We start from the raw sequence: 18,134 nt of genomic DNA, 5'->3' as shown, positions 1-18,134 counted from the left end.
CCCTGCGGTCGTCCCATCGTTCCCGACAACTTGAATAATGGTGGCAGAGGGAGCATGCCCAGGTGGACACACCTCACCACTGCCTGCGTCATAACCTGAGCGAGAATTGAATACCTATTCCCTGTTGACTGGCCAAGAAACCTACCTTCCTAAGCTTGTCTTTCTGGGTGGTAGGGAGAGCGTTTTTACTACTTATACTAGATGGTGATTAGGGAGACTACTTTAAAGGCAACTTTCTGGAATTCCGGTGAGGAATGGGTGTGATTTTTTTTTTTTTTTTTTTTTTGGTATTTCAATAGACTATGGTTCCTGAGAGTATATATTCTGCATTTGTATAGCACCTGCAGTCTGTGCCCATCTGAGTGTTGTCAATCCTGTGCAAGAGGCACATTAGGCTTTTCTTTGTACAAACGAGCAAAGTGGCCCAGAGGATTAAGTGACTTTTCTTAGGTTGTATGGGACAGTGGGTGGTAGAGCCAGATTTAAATTGGAACTATTGCCTTGTTTCCTGGCATAAGCTATGTCATAATGATGACAGGTCTTTAAAAAACAATGTTTTAGCCTTGTAACAAATGAACTAAAGGAGAAATGGGGAGAAGCTGAGGCTGCCAAGGTGCTGCTGCACGAGCTCACTGATTCCCCTGCTGGAAGGAGCCTGAGGGAGGGGTTAAGTCACACCTGAACACTGTTCCTGGTGTAGGAATAACATGGCCTGTTGCTTTAAATCGGTATGATTTCTCCGGATGAAGGAAACCAGGCAAGTGAGTCAACCTGTGTTGGCTTTCATGCCCTCTAAGGATGTTGTCCCCCCAGGGAGGGTAGGAAACTACAGGAGAGAAGGTCACAGAAAGATAAGGAAAGAGAGAAAGAGATCCTTCCAAAGCTGGGGCAATCTGGAAGTCTAACAAATCACAACAGCCTGTTGAAGCTGTTGCAAATGTGACTGCAGAATCCCTGCCTGTAATCCCGACATCAGCAAATGTTCCCGTGTTCAAAAAGGATGGATCCTGTATTGTCCCCAGCTCAGGACATACTTGAAAAAGTGTGCAGAGGTGTGCAGAGCTCAGGACTCAGTCGTGTCTGAGGATACAAACAAGGGCCGGTACACAGCCCAGGCCTGCCTGCTTTCACGTCGGGGCCTCGCCTCATTTCAGGTTCAGAGGAAGTTCATACACGCAGCCCCCTTCGAAGAGAACCTCCACACGGGCATTGCCCTGTGTGGCAGGAGAGAACCTCGGGGCAGCTGGGGCACATTTCCTGCGATACCGTGACCACTCTTCCAAGGTAGGTGCTTATATGCAATTGTGGACCCCGCTAAGCTTGTGCTGAGGTGCAGAGCAAGAGTCTCTGCTTTTACAGCCTTTAGAATATAAGTGATGCAAAGGTTCTGTCTTTGCTGGAAGGGGTGGCATTCATTCTGTGCTCCTCTGGGTACTGAAGTTCGTATCCAGTTAGAAAGCAACATATTCAAGTTATTGCTTGCCCCCTTTCCCACTGGAAACACTCCACACCATGCTTACATCAGCTAGTCATTTTTGTTTCTTGAAAGTAAGGACCAGCCTGATACATTGCCAAGAAATTAGTGTAATTGGGATATGTTCAAAAAACTGTCATGTGGCCTATACGGTCCATTCAAAAACAGACTCCTAAAGGATTTATTAAATTTTTTTTTAACGTTTATTTATTTTTGAGACAAAGAGAGAGCACGAACGGGGGAGGGTCAGAGAGAGAGGGAGACACAGAATCTGAAACAGGCTCCAGGCTCTGAGTTGTCAGCACAGAGCCTGATGCGGGGCTCAAACTCACAGACCGCGAGATCATGACCTGAGCCGAAGTCGGACGCTTAACCAACTGAGCCACCCAGGCGCCCCCCAAAGGATTTATTGCTCCCCATACTCTTGGTCCTCAAGTGTCATCAGGCCATAGGGAAACAGGACAGGTGTGCTCAAAAGAATGGTTGCGCACAGGCATTCTAAACAGAGCCTCGACAGACACGTCAGTTAAGAATCCAAAGTGTATTTCTAGAGTGCTTACAGCCAGAAGTTTGTATTCCTTTGCTTTTTTCTTATTCAAGTTTTAATTTAAATTCCAGTTAACATATGGTGCAGTTATTGATTTCAGGAGCAGAATTCAGTGATTCATCACTTACATACAGCACCCAGTGCTCATCCCAGTAAGTGTCCTTTTTTAATCCCCCCCATCCAGCCCATCCCCCACCAACCTCCCTCCATCAGCCCCCAGTTTGTTTTCTATTGTTAAAGTCTGTTTTATGATTTGCCTCTCTCTCTTTTCTTCCCCCCATGTTCATCTGTTCTGTTTCTTAAATTCTACATATAAGTGAAATCATGTGGTATTTGTCTTTCTCTGACTGACTTATTTCGCTTAGCATAATACTCTCTAGCTCCACATTATTGCAAAGGGCAAGATTTCATTCTTTTTGATGGCTGAGTAATATTCCGTTGTGTGTGTATATGTGTGTGTGTGTGTGTATACACACACACACACATATGTATATTGTGTACATTGGGGTGCATGTACCCCTTCGAATCTGTATTTTTGTATCCTTTAGGTCAGTACCTAGTAGTGCAGTTGCTGGGTTGTAGGGTAGTTCTATTTTTAACCTTTTGAGGAACCTCCATACTGTTCTCCAGGGCGGCTGCACCAGTTTGCATCCCCACCAGCAGTGCAAGAGGGTTCCCCTTTCTCTGCATCCTTGCCAACGTCTGTTGTTGCCTGAGTTGTTAATGTCAGCCATTCTGACAGGTGTGAGGTGGTATCTCATGGTGGTTTTGATTTGTATTTCCCTAATTGTGAGCGATGTTGAACGTCTTTGCATATGTCTGTTAGCCATCTGGATGTCTTCTTTGGAAAAATGTCTATTCATGTCTTTGCCCATTTTTTAACTGGGTTGTTTTTTGGGCATTGAGTTTGATAAGCTCTTTATAGATTTTGGATACTAACCCTTTATCAGATAGGTCGTTTGCAAATATCTTCTCCCAGTCTGTAGGCTGCCTTTTAGTTTTGTTAATGTTTACTTCATGGAGATAAAAAGCTCCTGTGCAGAAGCTTTTTATCTCTATGAAGTCCCAATAGTTCATTTTTGCTTTTGTTTCCCTTGCCTCAGGAGACATACCTAGTAAGAGGTTGCTATGGCCAATGTCAAAGAGATTATTGCCTATGTTCTCCTCTAGGATTTTGATAGTTTCCTGTCTCACATTTAGGTCTTTCATCCATTTTGAATTTACTCTTGTGTATGGTGTAAGAAAGTGGTCCAGTTTCATTCTTCTGCATGTTGCTGTCCAGTTTTCCCAACACCATTTGTTGAAGAGACTTTTTTTTTTTTTTCCAATTGGATATTCTTTCCTGCTTTGTAAAAGATTAGTTGACTGTATGGTTGTGGGTCCATTTCTGGGCTTTCTATTCTGTTCCATTGATCTATGTATCTGTTTTTGTGCCAATACCATACTGTCTTGATAACTTGAAGTCAAGAATTCTGATGCCTCCAGCTTTGCCTTTCTTTTTTAAGATTGCTTTGGCTATTTAAGCTTTTGTATGGTTCCATACAAATTTTAGGATTGTTTGTTGTAGCTCTGTGAAAAATGCTGGTGGTATTTTTATAGAGATTACATTAAATGTGTGGATTGCTTTGGGTGGGATAGACATTTTAACAATATTTGTTCTTTCAGTATGCATGGTATGATCTCAGTCTTTTTGTACTTTTTTGAGGGCTGATTTGTGACCCAGTGTGTGATCTATTCTGGAGAATGTTCCATGTGCACTTGAAAGGAATGTGTACTCTGCTGTTTTAGGATGGAATGTTCTGAATATACCTGTGAGGCCCATCTGGTCCTGTGTGTCATTCAAATACATTGTTTTCTTTTCTGCTTAGATGGTCTGTCCATTGATGTAAGTGGGGTGTTAAAGTCCCCTACTATTATTGTATTATTAATGAGTTTCTTTATGTTTATTATTAATTGTTTTTACATATTTGGGTGCTCTCAAGTTGGGGGCATACGTCTTCTTGTTGGACAGATCCCTTTATTATGATACGGTGCCCTTCTTCATGTCTTGTTACAGCCTTTGGTTTAAAATCTGGTTTGTCTGATATAAGTATTGCTATTCCAGCTTTCTTTTGACATCCATTAACATGATAAATGTTTTTCCATCCCCTCACTTTCAATCTGCAGGTGTCTTTAGGTCTAAAATGAGTCTCTTGTAGGTAGCATATACAGGGATTTTTTTTTTTTAAATCCATTATGATACCCTATGTCTTTTGATTGGAGCATTTTGTCCATTTACATTCAGAGTGATTATTGATAGATATGAATGTAGTGCCATTGTATTACTTGCTTTATCATTGTTTCTGGAGATTTTCTCTGTTTCTTTCTAGTCTCTGTTGCTTTTGGTCTTTCTTTCCCATTCAAAGAGTCCCCTTTAACATTTCCTGCAGGGCTGGTTTAGTGGTCACAGACTCCTTTAGTTTTTGTTTGGGAAACTCTTTATCTCTCCTTCTATTCTGAATGACAGTCTTGCTTGATAGAGTATTCTTGGCTGCATATTCTTCCCATTCAGCATGCTGAATATATCATGCCACTCCCTTCTGGCCTGTCAAATATCTTTGGAGAGATCTGCTGCTAATCTTACTTGTCTTCCCTTGTATGATAGGGACTTCTTTTGTCTTGCTGATGGTTTTTCTTTCTCTCTATATTTTGAAAATTTAACTATGATATATCTTGGTGTTAGCCTGATTTTGATGGGAGTTCTCTGTACCTTCTGGATTTGGACATCTATTTTCTTCCCTAGATTAGGGAATATTTCAACTATTATTTCATCAAATAAACCTGCCTCTTTTCCTTTCTCTTCTGGGACTCCTATGATATGAATGTTATTACACTTTATGGAGCCACTGAATTCCCTAAGTCTACATTTGTGATCCAATATTTTTCTTTCCCTCTTGTTTTCAGTTTTATTATTTCCCATAATTTTACTGTCTATAGCACTTATTCATTCCTTTGCTTCTTCCTTCCTTCTTGTGAGTATATACAGTTGGTTTTGCATCTTGGTTATAGCATTTTTTGATTTTGGCCTGACTAGTTTTTAGGTCTTTTGTCTCTGTGGTAAGGGACTTCCTGGTGTCTTCTATGCTTTTCCTGAGACCAGCTAGTATCCTCATGCTTATTTTTTTTAATTCTGGATCAAGCATATTACTTATATTTGTTTCGAGTAGATCCCTGGTTGTGACCTTTTCTTGCTCTTTCTTTTGGGATGAGTTCCTCCATCTTGGCCTTCTTCTTTGTGTTAGGAAAGCCTGTTATAATTCCTGCTCCTGAGAGTAGTGGCTTTATAAATAAGAGGTCATATACTGTCCATGGCCTTGTGCTTCAGGGTGTGTCTCTGATGTGTGCTGCATGCACTCTGCTGCTATGTTTTGGCTGTTCCTTCCCTCAGGTGAGTCCATGTAGAGTTTCTCTTTGCCTGCAGTGGGGAGTTTTTGGACCTTTTCTGGAGTGTGGCAAGTTTTAACTTGGTGTGCTTTGGTCTGCTTGTTAAAAGAGACCTGATGCTATTTCCACTAGAGTTGAAACTTTGCAGCACTCTGTGGTCAGTAGACTTTGTGTGTTCGGTGGTTCTGTGCTGGTCTTCTGGGGAAGGGCCTGCTGCTCTGGTTCTTAGACAAGTGTGAGCCAAAAAGCAGCACCTGCAGAACATGGGGCAGGACTTGGTGTAAGCAATTTAGGCTGCCACTGTTGGCATTGTGCTGCTTACTGAAATTAGTTTACACTGAGGGGCAGGGGAGAGAAATGGTGCAATCCCTCTCCCTCATCCTGGAGAGGGAAGTTTGCACCTGCTGCTGTCTGGGAAGCCCTCCCAGAAGAGCAGACTATCTCTTCTCCTGTGTCCTGGGCATCCCTCAGATCCCTGCCTTCACCCTGACTGTGTCTGGGCTGTCTGCCCACCTGGAAGCTCAGCACACCTGTGTTCTATCCCAGGAAGGCTGGCTGAGTTTTAAAACTCCAAGCTTTAGGGACCTGGTATGGCAGAGATCCACAATGGTCCACTGGGGGAGGGTTTTACTGTGTTAGGACTGATGCAGGTTTGTCTCAGAAGGGCAGTTGCACCAAAGTGCAGAAGCACTGGTTTTGGAGTAATGTGCAACAAAGAGCCAGTGTTCAGGTTAGCTACTCTCAGCAGGTGTCTCTGCACCTATGCTGAGGAGCAGGGGATGGTAATGGTGACTGCCAGCTCTTTTGTCCCTGGAGAGGCAATGCCACCTTGCCCAGATGTGCTCCAAGAAGGGGGAACCGTCTCTCTTGTGCATCCCAAGGGATCCTTAGATCATACCTTGTGCTCCCGAGCTTCTGCCCTCTTTCTCCACAGGAGCACTGTAATGCCCTCAGGGCTCCACGCCGAGCATCACATGGACCTCTAAAAGTCCAGTCTTTGAGCCCCGTTGGTTGTAAAAATTCACAAAAAAACAGTCCCTTTCAGTTTCCTGGTCAATGGCTTTGGAGAAGTGTTTTCCCTCTCCCTCTCCCTCTTCCTCCTCCTCCCCCTCCCCCTGCCTCTGCCCCTTCCCTTCCCTCCCCCACCTCTCCATGGCCAAGGCCTTCTGCAGCACCTGTGATCCTTTTCTCCCCCAAATCACATCTCTGTACCTCCTGCTTTCTATGGTGTGGCTTCTTCTCTCCCTCTAGTTGTGCAATGTGTTCTGTCAGTCCCCAGATCAATTTTTGGTTGTTCAGAATGATTTGGTATTTATCCAGCTGTGTTCAGGGAAGAGGCAAGCCTAGCATCCTCTTACTACTCTGCTGTCTTAGCTCCTCTCTCCTCCCAATTATTTTTATTGTGGTAGAGTACACATAAAAACTGCCATCTTAACAATTTTTAATTGTACAGCTCAGTGATATTAAATTAGGCTAGGTGATATTAAAGGCTAGGCTCAGTGATATTAAATTAGTTAGGCTACTTCCATGATTTCGCTTTTGTGCATCATGCTGCCATGAACATGGGTATACAAATATTGTAGTTAATTGCTTTAATTAACACTGAATGTACAGGTCCAGTATGGCTCAACTATGAAGTAAAAGGGTCATCAGTGAATGATGTGCAATAAAGCCCTAGCCACACCTGGGTGGTGAGCCTAGCTTCTTTGTATTTTTTCATTTTATATATTTTCTAGAATGTATATTTATCTAGTTCTCAAAATATAAGTGGTGTGCCATCTAACAGCATTACCAATTGAAAAAAAGTGAGTCCCTTTGCCCCATTAAACCATTGTACATGGAGTTGTTGCTGTCAGTGTTGAAGTAAGGTGCTCCTAGATGATGCAGAAGTTTCAAAGCTTGAAGTTCAAGAATCAAAAAAGTAGGTCATCTGGTTGGTTGCTGATAACCCCCGACAGTGAAGTTCTAGGATAAACAATTACTTCACTGTTTTTACTACCTATGAAACTTAAGTTGAAGGAGCAACACATCCCGCCACCACCAGCCTCATGAAAGCCTTCTTGAAACGTATCTCTTTCCCTCACTGCTTACATTTATTGAGCAGAAAAAACTGCAGGTGTAAACCCCACACAGTAACTTGAGGTCAGAGAGATGGAGACACCCCCATGGCCCGTCCCTGTCCCCACTGGCCCCCAGGTGGAGATTGCACTGGGACAGGTAAGGGGCCAGAAGACAGCAAACAGACAGTTTCTGTCTAGACACATACTTAATAATTCTTGAATAAAGGAACCTCTCAGCACCACATCTAGCAACTTTGAATGTAACTGGCTGCTGGCTGCAGTCCCGCTTGCTAAGCTGCCTGCAGAGATGGGATGGTGACTCATGATGTCTCCTGCCTCTTTCCTGAAATGTTGCAGCCATCGCTTATTTATTCTCTGTCTATGCCCACTGGGTCCTATTACGTGCATGTCCCTAATGGCTGGTGGGGATGAAAAGTGAATGAAATGGGGTTTGTGCCCTCCTGGAGCTCCCCACTCTGAGCCCTAACGCTGTGGTCTGTCTCTATTGCAGGAGCAAGGAGAGGGAAGACTGGAATGGGAATGGCAGACAAGGCTTCCCAGAGGAGGAGGGAAACAGGAGGAGGTAATGAGGGGTCTGCCTCAAGCGAGGAGTGGCGTGCAGTGGCTTTGGAAGAATGGCTGTGTGGGAGACCCACTGGGAAGCTCAGTGGTGGAGAATCGACTTCAGGATGTGGGGTCAGAGTCTGACAAGCTGAGAGATTCTTTCTGTAGTTTTGGTAAGTAAATAAATTTGGTAACAGCAATATGGCAGTATATATGTATGCATGTATCTAGAACTTCAAACAGCCTTCCTCTTCCCCTTTCCTTCCCTCTTAGTCCTAAACTGTGGCAGGACTCAGCCCAGCTCTACATGGGTGGGGGAAGCAGGGGCTGCATGCTTGGAGCAGGGCAAGAAAGGAACGCATGAAGGGGGCGGGCAGGACGTGAGAACGGTCATTGTCATTGCAGGCAGGGTGATGGGAGGTCAGTACCTGGAAAGCCCAAGCTGGGTAAGAGGGCATGGAGGGGCGTGAAGCCCACATCAGCAGAGGGTGGCAATGTGTGGGAACGGGGATGGTGACAGTGGCTTGGCATGGGCTGTCAAGCCTGTGTGTAGAGGGGGCCCGGAAGCTCTCTTTGCTCATGTGTACCCTTGTGTGTTATTACTGCACACACATGCAGTAACCCCCAGTTCTGTCCTGGGAGGCCTGATAGTGGCACCCCAGGGCAGTAAGCACACCTACAGCCCAGATCTTAGCTTTTAAACACCATTCTCCACAGAAGAAATCAGAATGCCTTGGGGGCTGGGGGTGGGGAGAGGTTGGCTTCAGGTCTGAGGCAGGAAAAATAGGAGATGAAATGAAACATCTAGTTGAACCAGAAAGCAAGAATATGCTTCAAGAATAATGAGGAAATGTAAAAAAGACACAGAAGCCAGTTTGAAGAGACTCCCACAGGCCAAATCTGAGGCATTCTGACACCAAAATAATGACAGTAAAGACTTACAATGAATTGAATAAAATAGGCGTCCGTACTAATATAAACAAACAGATTACTTGGAAATTTGTTGGGGAATGCAGTGTTCCATAGTCTCAAAGTACCTCCTTACAAAATACTTAATAATTACAAAGGACGAGAGAAAGCTTCACAGTGGGGAAACCCTGAAGATGCCACTGGGGTGAAGTGGTCAGAGGGAATGGACATCATCTGTGGTGGACAGACAAGTGGGGTGCTGCCTGCTGGAATGTTCCATGAGCACAGCATTGCTTCTGTGATCACTCCTGCCAAAGGGCCGTTGCCTGAAACTAGCTGTGAGGTTTTTTCAGACAAAACAAATTACAAAATAACTGGCTTGTAGCCTGCAGAGGTGTCAAGGTCATGAAAATCAAGGAAGGAATGAGAACCGTTTCACAGTGAGGGAGAGTGAAGACAACTGACTGGATTCTGAACTTGCGCTTTTAAAAAAATTTTTTAGCGTTTATTTATTTTTGAGGTGGGGAGGGGCAGAGAGAGAGGGAGACACAGAATCCGAAGCAGGCTCCAGGCTCCGAGCTGTCGGCACAGAGACCCATGTGGGGCTCGAACTCATGAGCCGCAAGATCATGACCTGAGCTGAAATTGGGCGCTTGACCAACTGAACCACCCAGGTGCCCCTGAAGTGGTGCTTTTATTGTAAGGGGCATTATCAAGGCAATTGACAAAGCAGGAGTGGGGTCAAGGGTTAGATGATAGTGTATCAACATACAGATTTTTTTTTTTTTTTGGTTCTCATAGGAGATTTTATTAATTAATGGAAAAATCCAGGGAGCCAGGGTATCTGTATTCTCATTTACTTTCTATTTATTTATTTTTAAAATTGAGGGCATAATGGACATGTAACATTAGTTTCAGGTGCACAACATTATGATTCAATATTTGCATATATTGTGAAATGGTCACAAAAATAAATCTAGTTAACATCTCTCACCCCACATAGTCACAATTTTTTCTTCTTGTGATAAGAATTTTTAAGATCTACTCTCTTAGCAACTTTCAAATATACAAATATGGTATTATTAACTATAGTCCTCTTGGTATATATCACCATGACAATTATTTTATAACTGGGATTTTTTAATAACAAATTATAATTCTTTTATAACTAGAACTTTTTGCCTTTGAACCCCCTTTACCCATTTTTCCCGTTCTTCACCCCTGCAGCCACCAGTCTGTTCTCTGTATCAAAGAGCTTGGTTTTTATTGTTGTTTTTAATTCCACATATAAGTGAGATCATACAGTATTTGTCTTTCCCTGACTTATTTCACTTAACATAATGCCTTCAAGATCCATCCATGTTGTTTCAAATGGCTGAATGATATTACATTGTGTGTATATACCATGTATTCTTTTCTTTTTTTAATCTCATCTCTCTCTTAACATACAGTTAACATCTCTTTCTCTTAACATACAGTAGTATATTAGTTTCAGATGTACAATCTAGTGATCCAACAATTCCATATATCAGTGCTCATCACAGTAAGTGTTCTCTTAATCCCCTTCACCCATTTCACCCACCCTCTTCCCCTCTGGTAACCATCAGTTTGTTCTCTATATTAAAGAGAGATATATACTATTGTTCTCTCTATGGTCTGTTTTTTGGTTTGTCTCTTTTCTGTTTGGTTTCTTAAATTCCACATATGTGAAATCGTATGGTATTTGTCTTTCTCTGACTTACTTAGGTTTATACTGTCTACATCCATCCAAGTTGTTGCAAATGGCAAGATTAATTCTTTTTTATGGCTGAGTAATATTCCATTACACACATGCGCACACACACACACACACACACACGCACCATATCTTCTTCTATCAATGGACATTTGGGCTGCTTCTGTAATTTGGCTGTTGTAAATAATGCTGCAATCAACATAGGGGTGCAAATGCCTTTTCTAATTAGTGTTTTGTTTTCTTTGGGTAAATACCCAGTAGTGGAATTACTAGGTTGTATGGTGATTCATTTTTAATATTTTGAGGAACCTCTATATTCCACAGTGGCTGGACCAGTTTGCATTCCTACCAACAGTGCATGAGGGTTCCAATTTTTCCACATCCTCGCCAACACTTGTTGTTTCTTGTCTTCTTGATTTTAGCCATTCTGACAGGTGTGGGGTAATATCTCACTGTGGTTTTGATTTGCATTTCCCTGATGATGAGTGACGTTGATCGTCTTTTTATGTGTCTGTTGTCCATCTGTATGTCTTCTTTGGAGAAATGTCTGTTCATGGCTGAATTTTTTTTTTTTTTTTATTTTGAGAGAGAATGTGAGTGGGGGAGGGGCAGAGAAAGAGGCAGAATCTCAAGCAGGCTCCATGCTGTCAGAACAGAGCCCATGCAGGGCTTGAACTCATGAAACTGTGAGATCATGACCTGAACCGAAATCAAGAGTTGGACGCTTAACCAACTGAGCCATCCAGGTACCCCCATATCTTCTTATTTTTAGATTGGATTATTTTTTGGGTGTTGAGTTTTATATAAGTTATATTTTGGATACTAACCCTTTATTGGATATGTCATTTGCAAGTGTCTTCTGTTCACTAGGCTTTTAGTTTTGTTGGTTGTTTCCTTTGCTGTGCAGAAGCTTTTTGTTTTTATGTAGTCCCAATAGTTTATTTTTGCTTTTCTTTCCCTTGCCTCAGGAGATCTATCTAGAAAAATGTTGCTATGGCCAATGTCAGAGAAATTACTGCCTGTGCTCTCTTCTCTCTCTCTCTCTCTCTCTGTCTCCCTCCCTCCCTCCTCTCTTTTTAAGGTTTCAGGTCTCACATTTAGGTCTTTAATTCATTTTGAGTTTATTTTTGTGTATGGTGCAAAAAAAGTGGTCCAGTTTCATTCTTTTGCATGTAGCCATCTAGTTTTCCCAATACTATTTGTTGAAGAGACTTTTTCCCATTGCATATTCTTCTTTGTTGAAGGTTAATTGACCATATAAATGTGGGTGTATTTCTGGGCTTTCTATTCAGTTCTGTTGATCTATGTGTTTATCTTTGTGCCAGTACCATACTGTTCTAATTACTACAGCTTTGTAGTATATCTTGATATCTGGGATTGTGATACTTCTGGTTTTATTCTTCTTTTTCAAGATTGCTTTGGCTATTCAGGTTCTTTGTGGTTCCACACAAATTTTAGGATTATTTTCTCTAGTTCTGTGTAAAATGCTGTTAGTATTTTGATAGGGTATACCATATTTTCTTTATCCATTTATTCATCAATGGGCACTGAGATTGTTTCCATATCTTGGCTATTGAAAATAACGCTGCAATGAACATGGGAATGCATATATCTTTTTGAACTAGTGTTTTCATTTTCTTTGGATAAATACCCAGAAGTGGAATTACTGGGTCATATGGTAGTTATATTTTTAATTTTTTAAGGACCCTCCATACCGTTTCCGTAGTGGCTGCACCAATTTACATTCCTTCCAAAAGTGCATGAGGTTTCCCTTTTCCTCACATCCTCACCGACACTTGTTTATTTTCTTTTTGATAATAGTTATTCTAACAGGTGTGAACTGATATTTAATTATGGTTTTGATTTGCATTTTCCTGATGATGAGTGATGTTGAGCATCTTTTCATGTACCTCTTGGCCATCTCTGTGTCTTCTTTGGAAAAATGTCTAATGTAGATCCTCTGCCCAGTTTTAAGTAAGATTTTTTTTTTTATTAAAAATTTTTTTTTAATATGGGGCACCTGAGTGGCTCAGTCGGTTGAGTGACCGACTTCGGCTCAGGTCGTGATCTCAAGGTTTGTGAGTTTGGGCCCTGCGTCGGGCTCTGTGCTGACAGCTCAGAGCCTGGAGCCTGCTTCAGATTCTGTGTCTCCTCTCTCTCTGCCCCTCCCCGACTCATGCTCTGTCTCTCTCTGGCTCAGAAATAAATAAATATTAAAAAAAATTAAAAAATTTTTTTAAATATAATCAGATTTTTTTTTGCCATTGATCAAGCTGTGTATGTTATCTATCTCAGTTATTAATCCCTTGTCAGATATATGATTTACAAATATATTCTTCCATTCAGTAAGTTGCCTTTTGGTTTTGTTGATGATTTTTTTTGCCGTGCAGAAGCTTTTTAGTTTGATGTAGTCCCGCTTGTTTATTTTTGTTTTTGTTGCCTTTTCTTTTGGAGTCAGATCCAAAAACTCATAACCAAGACTGATGTCAGAGAGCTTATCATTTGGAGTTAATTTTTGTGTATGGTATAAGATAGCAGTCTAGTTTCATCCTTTTGCATATGGCTGTACAGTTTTCATGGCTTATTTATTGAAGAGTATCTTTTCCCAGTATATATTCTTTCTCTTTTGTCATAAATAATTGACTATATATGTGTGGATTTATTTCTGGGCTCTCTATTCTATTCTATTGGTCTATGTGTCTATTCTAATGCCAATACCATTAAGTTTTGTTTACTATAGCTTTGTAATCTAGTTTGAAATCAGGGAGCATGATACCTCCAGCTTTGTTCTTTCTCAAGATTGCTTTGGCTATTTGGGGTCTTTTATGGTTCCATAAATTTTAGCGTTCGTTGTTCTATTTCTGTGAAAAATGCCATTGGCATTTTGATAGAGATTTCAGTGAATCTGTAGATTGCTTTAGATAATATGGACATTTTAACAATATTAATTCTTCCGGTCAGTGAGCATGGAATACCTTTCCATTTATTTGTTCTTCAGTTTCTTTCATCAATGTCTTATAGTTTTCAATTCATAGATTTTTCACTTCCTTGGTTAAACATGGAGTTGTTTTATTAATTTTCCTTTTTGCTAGTGTGTTAGTGTATACAAACACAATAGATTTCTGCATATTGATTTTGTATCCTACAACTTTACTGAATTCATTTATTAGTTCTAACAGTTTCTTTCTGTGTGTGGAGTCTTTTAGGGTTTTCTATATATAATATAATGTCATCTGCAAATAGTGACAGCTTTACATTTGTTCTTTCCAATTTGCATACCTTTTATTTTTCTTGCCTTATCGTTGTGGGTAGGACTTCTGATACTACATTGAATAAAAGTGGTGAGGGTGGGCATCCATCCTGTTCCTGATCTTAGAGGAAAAGCTTTTAGCTTTTCATTGTTGAGTATGATGCTAGTTGTGGGCTTGTCATGTATGGTTTTTAAAAAAATGTTGAGTCACATTCCCTTCTTATCTACTTTGTTAGGTTTTTAATCATAAATGGATGTTAAATTTTGTTGAGTGCATTTTCTGCATTAATATAATCATATAATTTTTATCCTTCATTTTGTTAATGTGATGTATCACATTGATTGATTCGAAGATGTTGAACTCCCCTTGCATCCTTGGAGTAAATCCCACTTGATCATGGTGTATGATCCTTTTAGTGTATTGTTGAATTCAGTTTGCTAATATTTTGCTGAGGATTTTTACATCTATCTTCATCAGTGATATTGGCCTGTAACTTTCTTCTGGTGTCCTTGTCTGGTTTTGGTATCAAGGTAATGGTGGCCTTGTGAAAAGAATTTGCAAGTTTGCTCTCCTCTGCTGTTTTTTGAAAGAGTTTCTTCAATGTTTGGTATAATTCACCAATGAAACCATCTGGTTCTGGAATTTTGTTTGTTGGGACATTTTTGATTACTAATTCAATCTCTTTACTAGTAACTGGACTATTTGGATTTTTCATTTCTTCTTGGTTAAGTCTTGGAAAATTGTATATTTCTAGGAACTTATTCATTTCTTCTAGGTTGTCCCATTTGTTTGCATATAATTTTTCATAGTCATCTCTTTGATCCTTTGTATTTCTGTGGTATCAGTTTTAACATCTCTTGTTATTTCTGATTTCATTTACTTGAGCCCTCTCTCTTTTTCTTGGGGAGTCTAGCTAAAGGTTTGCCAATTTTGTTTACTTTTTCAAATATCCGGTTCTGTTTCATTGCTCTTTTCTATTGTCCTTTTAATATATTTCATTTACATCTGCACTGATCTTTATAATTTCCTTCATTCTACTAACTTCAGGCTTTGTTCTTTTTCTAGTTCCTTGAGGTATAAAGTTAGGTTGTTGAGATTTTCCTTGTTTTTTTTTTTTTTTTTTTTTTTTTTTTTGAGGTAGGCATGTATTGCTATGAACTTTCCTCTTGGAACTGCTTTGCTGCATCCCATAAATTTTGGTATGTTGTATTTCCATTTTCATTTATCTCAAGTTGTTGATTTCTTCATTGACTGGTTTTTCAGTAGCATTTGTGAATTTTCTAGTTTCCTCTCATGATTGATTACTAGTTTTGTACCAGTGTGGTCAGAAAAGATGTTTGATATGATTTCAGTCTTCTCACATTTATTCAGACTTGTTTTGTGGCCTAACATGTGGTCTATCCTGGAGAATGTTTCCTGAGCACTTGAGAAGAATGTGTTTTTTGCTGCCTTCAGATGGAATGCTTTGTATATATCTGGTCTAATGTTCCATATAAGACTGATGTTTCCTTATTGATTTTCTAACTGGATGATATATTCATTGATTAAAATTTGGTATTAGATATTTCTACTATTATTGTATTGCTGTCTATTTCTCCCTTTAAGTCTGTTAATGTTTGTGGTATATGTTTAGGAGCCTCTATGTTGGGTGCATAAGTATTTACAAACGTTATACCTTTTTATTGGCTTGACCCCTTTATCATTATGTAATGCTCGTCTTTGTCTCTTATTACAGTGTGCTTTAAAGTCTATTTTTTTCTGATCAAGGTATAGCTACCACAGCTTTCTTTTGGTTTTCATTTGCATTATTCCATCCTGTCATATTCAATCTCTGTGTGTCCTTATATCTAATGTGAATCTCTTGTAGGCAGCATATAGATGGGTCCTGGATTTTTTTAACCATTAAAATGATTTTTTATCTGTTTATTGAAATATAACACAAATACAAAAAAGCACACAAACCACAAATGCACAGCGCAATGAATTTTTACAAAATGAATACGCCAAACACAAGAAAGAGAATGTGACCAGATCCCCAGAAGTCCTCATGCTGCCTCTCAGACACCCCCCTGCCCTGCTCCTCAGTGATAATTACTGTCAATTAGTACTTGATGACCTTTCCATAAATGAAATAATTCAGTATGTTTCTTTGTGTTTAGCTTTTTTGGTTCAACATTATGCTCGGACATTCATTTATGTTGCAGTACATAGCTGTGGTTTGTTTTTATTCCTGCAAATATTCAATCATAAGAATACGTATTATTTATTTGTCCATTATTTATTTGGGCATTTTGTGCTTTTGGTTTCAGACTATTAGCAATTACTGCTACAAACATTCTTGTACATGACTTGTGTTGCACTTGGGCCCATACTTCTGTCAAGTGAATTTTTTTTTAAATTTAGCCACTCTATGTCTTTTGATTGGAGAATTTAGTCCATTTACATTTAATGTAATATTTAATGTAATTATCTATAGGTGTGTATTTACTGCTATTTTGTTAATTGTTTCTTGGCTGTTTTGTTGTTCCTCTGTTTCCTCTTCTCTTTCTCTCTTACTTTGTGGTTTGATGACTTTTCTGTAGTGGAGTGTTTAGATTTCTTTCTCTTTATCTTTTTTTGTATCTACTACAGGTTTTTGCTTTGTGGTTATTATGAGGCTTACATATAACAATCTATATTTATAAGTTTATTTTAAGTTGAAAGTAATTTAAGTATGCACTCATTCTAAAGCTGTACATTTTTACTCCCTACCACATTTTGAGGTCACATTTTACTTCTTTTTATCTTGTGTATTCCTTAGCTAATTATGTCATTATAGTTATTTTTTTAATGTTGACTTATTTTTGAGAGGTAGAGTGCAAGTGGAGGGGGTAGGGGGACAGAGGATCTGAAGCAGGTTCTGTGCTGATAGCAGAAATCCCGACCCAGGGATTGAACTCAAGAACTGTGAGATCATGACTTGAACCAAAGTTGGAAGTAGATGCTTAACAGACTGAGCCACCCAGCCGCCCCTGTCGTTATAGTTATTTTTACTACTTTTGTCTTTTAACCTTCATACCAGGTATAAGTAATTAATTACCATTACTATATATTTACCTTTACCAATGAGATTTATGCTTTCATGTGTTTTGTTACTAATTAGCACCCTTTCTTTTCAGCTTAAAAACATCCCTTTAACATTTCATGTAAGTCTGGTTTAGTGGTAATGAACTCCTTTAGCTTTTGCTGTCTGGAAAACTCTCTCTTTCCCTCAATTCTGAATGATAACTCTGCTGGGTAGAGTAATCTTGATTGGAAGTTCTTGATTGGAAGCGTTTTGAATGTTTTGTGTTACTCCCTTTTGACCTACAGAGTTTCTGCTACAAAATCTGCTGAGTCTTGTGGGCATTCCCTTGTACCGAACAAGTTGTTTTACTTGCTGCTTTGAAGATTCTCTTTAACTTTTGACATTTTAAGTATAATGCATCTCAGTGGGTCTCTTTGGGTTCATCTTATTTGGAACTCTCTAGGCTCTCTTGGATCTGGATGTGCTTCTTTCCCCAGTTAGGAAAGCTTTCAGTCACTATTTCTTCAAATAATTTTCTGCCCCTTTCTCTCTCTCTTCTCCTTCTGGGAGTCCTATCATGTGGGTGTTAGTCCATTTGATGTTGTCCTATAACCCCTTAAGCTATCTTTACCTTTTTTTTTTTTTCATTCTTTTTTCTTTTTGCTGCTCTGATTGGGTGAGTTCCACTGCCCTGTACTTGAGTTCATCGATTCTTTCTTTGCTTCATTTAGTCTATTGTTGAACCCCTCTAATGTATTTTTTGTGTTTATTTATTTATTTTGAGAGAGAGAGGGAGAGAGAGAGAGGGAGAGAGAGAGAGAATGAGCATGAGTAGGGGAGAGGCATACAGAGAAGGAGAGAGAGAATCCCAAGCAAGCTTGGTGCTATTAGTGTGGAGCCTGATGCGGGCTTGATCTCATGAATTGTGAGATCATGACCTGAGCTGAAATCAAGAGTCAGACGCTTAACCAACTGAGCCACCCAAATACCCCACCTCTAATGTATTTTTAAGTTCAGTTATTGTATTCTTCATCCAGTGACTTCTGTTTGGTACTTATATTTTCTGTCTCTTTATTGAACTTCTCACTGTATTCATCCATTCTTCTCTCAAGTTTGGAGAGCATC

At 39.9% G+C, this 18,134-nt stretch overlaps 1 long non-coding RNA gene across 1 annotated transcript; it reads left to right on the top strand.

The window, feature by feature from the left end:
• The first annotated feature begins 303 nt into the window (after positions 1–303).
• LOC125914748 (uncharacterized) lies at positions 304–12,900 on the top strand. The gene is made up of 3 exons (XR_007455413.1): positions 304–1,284; positions 2,122–2,173; positions 8,016–12,900. It is a non-coding gene; the product is annotated as an uncharacterized LOC125914748 (long non-coding RNA).
• The last annotated feature ends 5,234 nt before the right edge of the window (positions 12,901–18,134 follow it).

The sequence above is a fragment of the Panthera uncia genome (genome assembly GCF_023721935.1).
Source record: "Panthera uncia isolate 11264 chromosome D3 unlocalized genomic scaffold, Puncia_PCG_1.0 HiC_scaffold_8, whole genome shotgun sequence".
In the NCBI taxonomy this organism is placed as follows: Eukaryota; Metazoa; Chordata; class Mammalia; order Carnivora; family Felidae; genus Panthera; species Panthera uncia.
The sequence above is the reverse complement of the archived record's forward strand: the minus strand, read 5'-3'. Positions and strand labels throughout refer to the sequence as shown.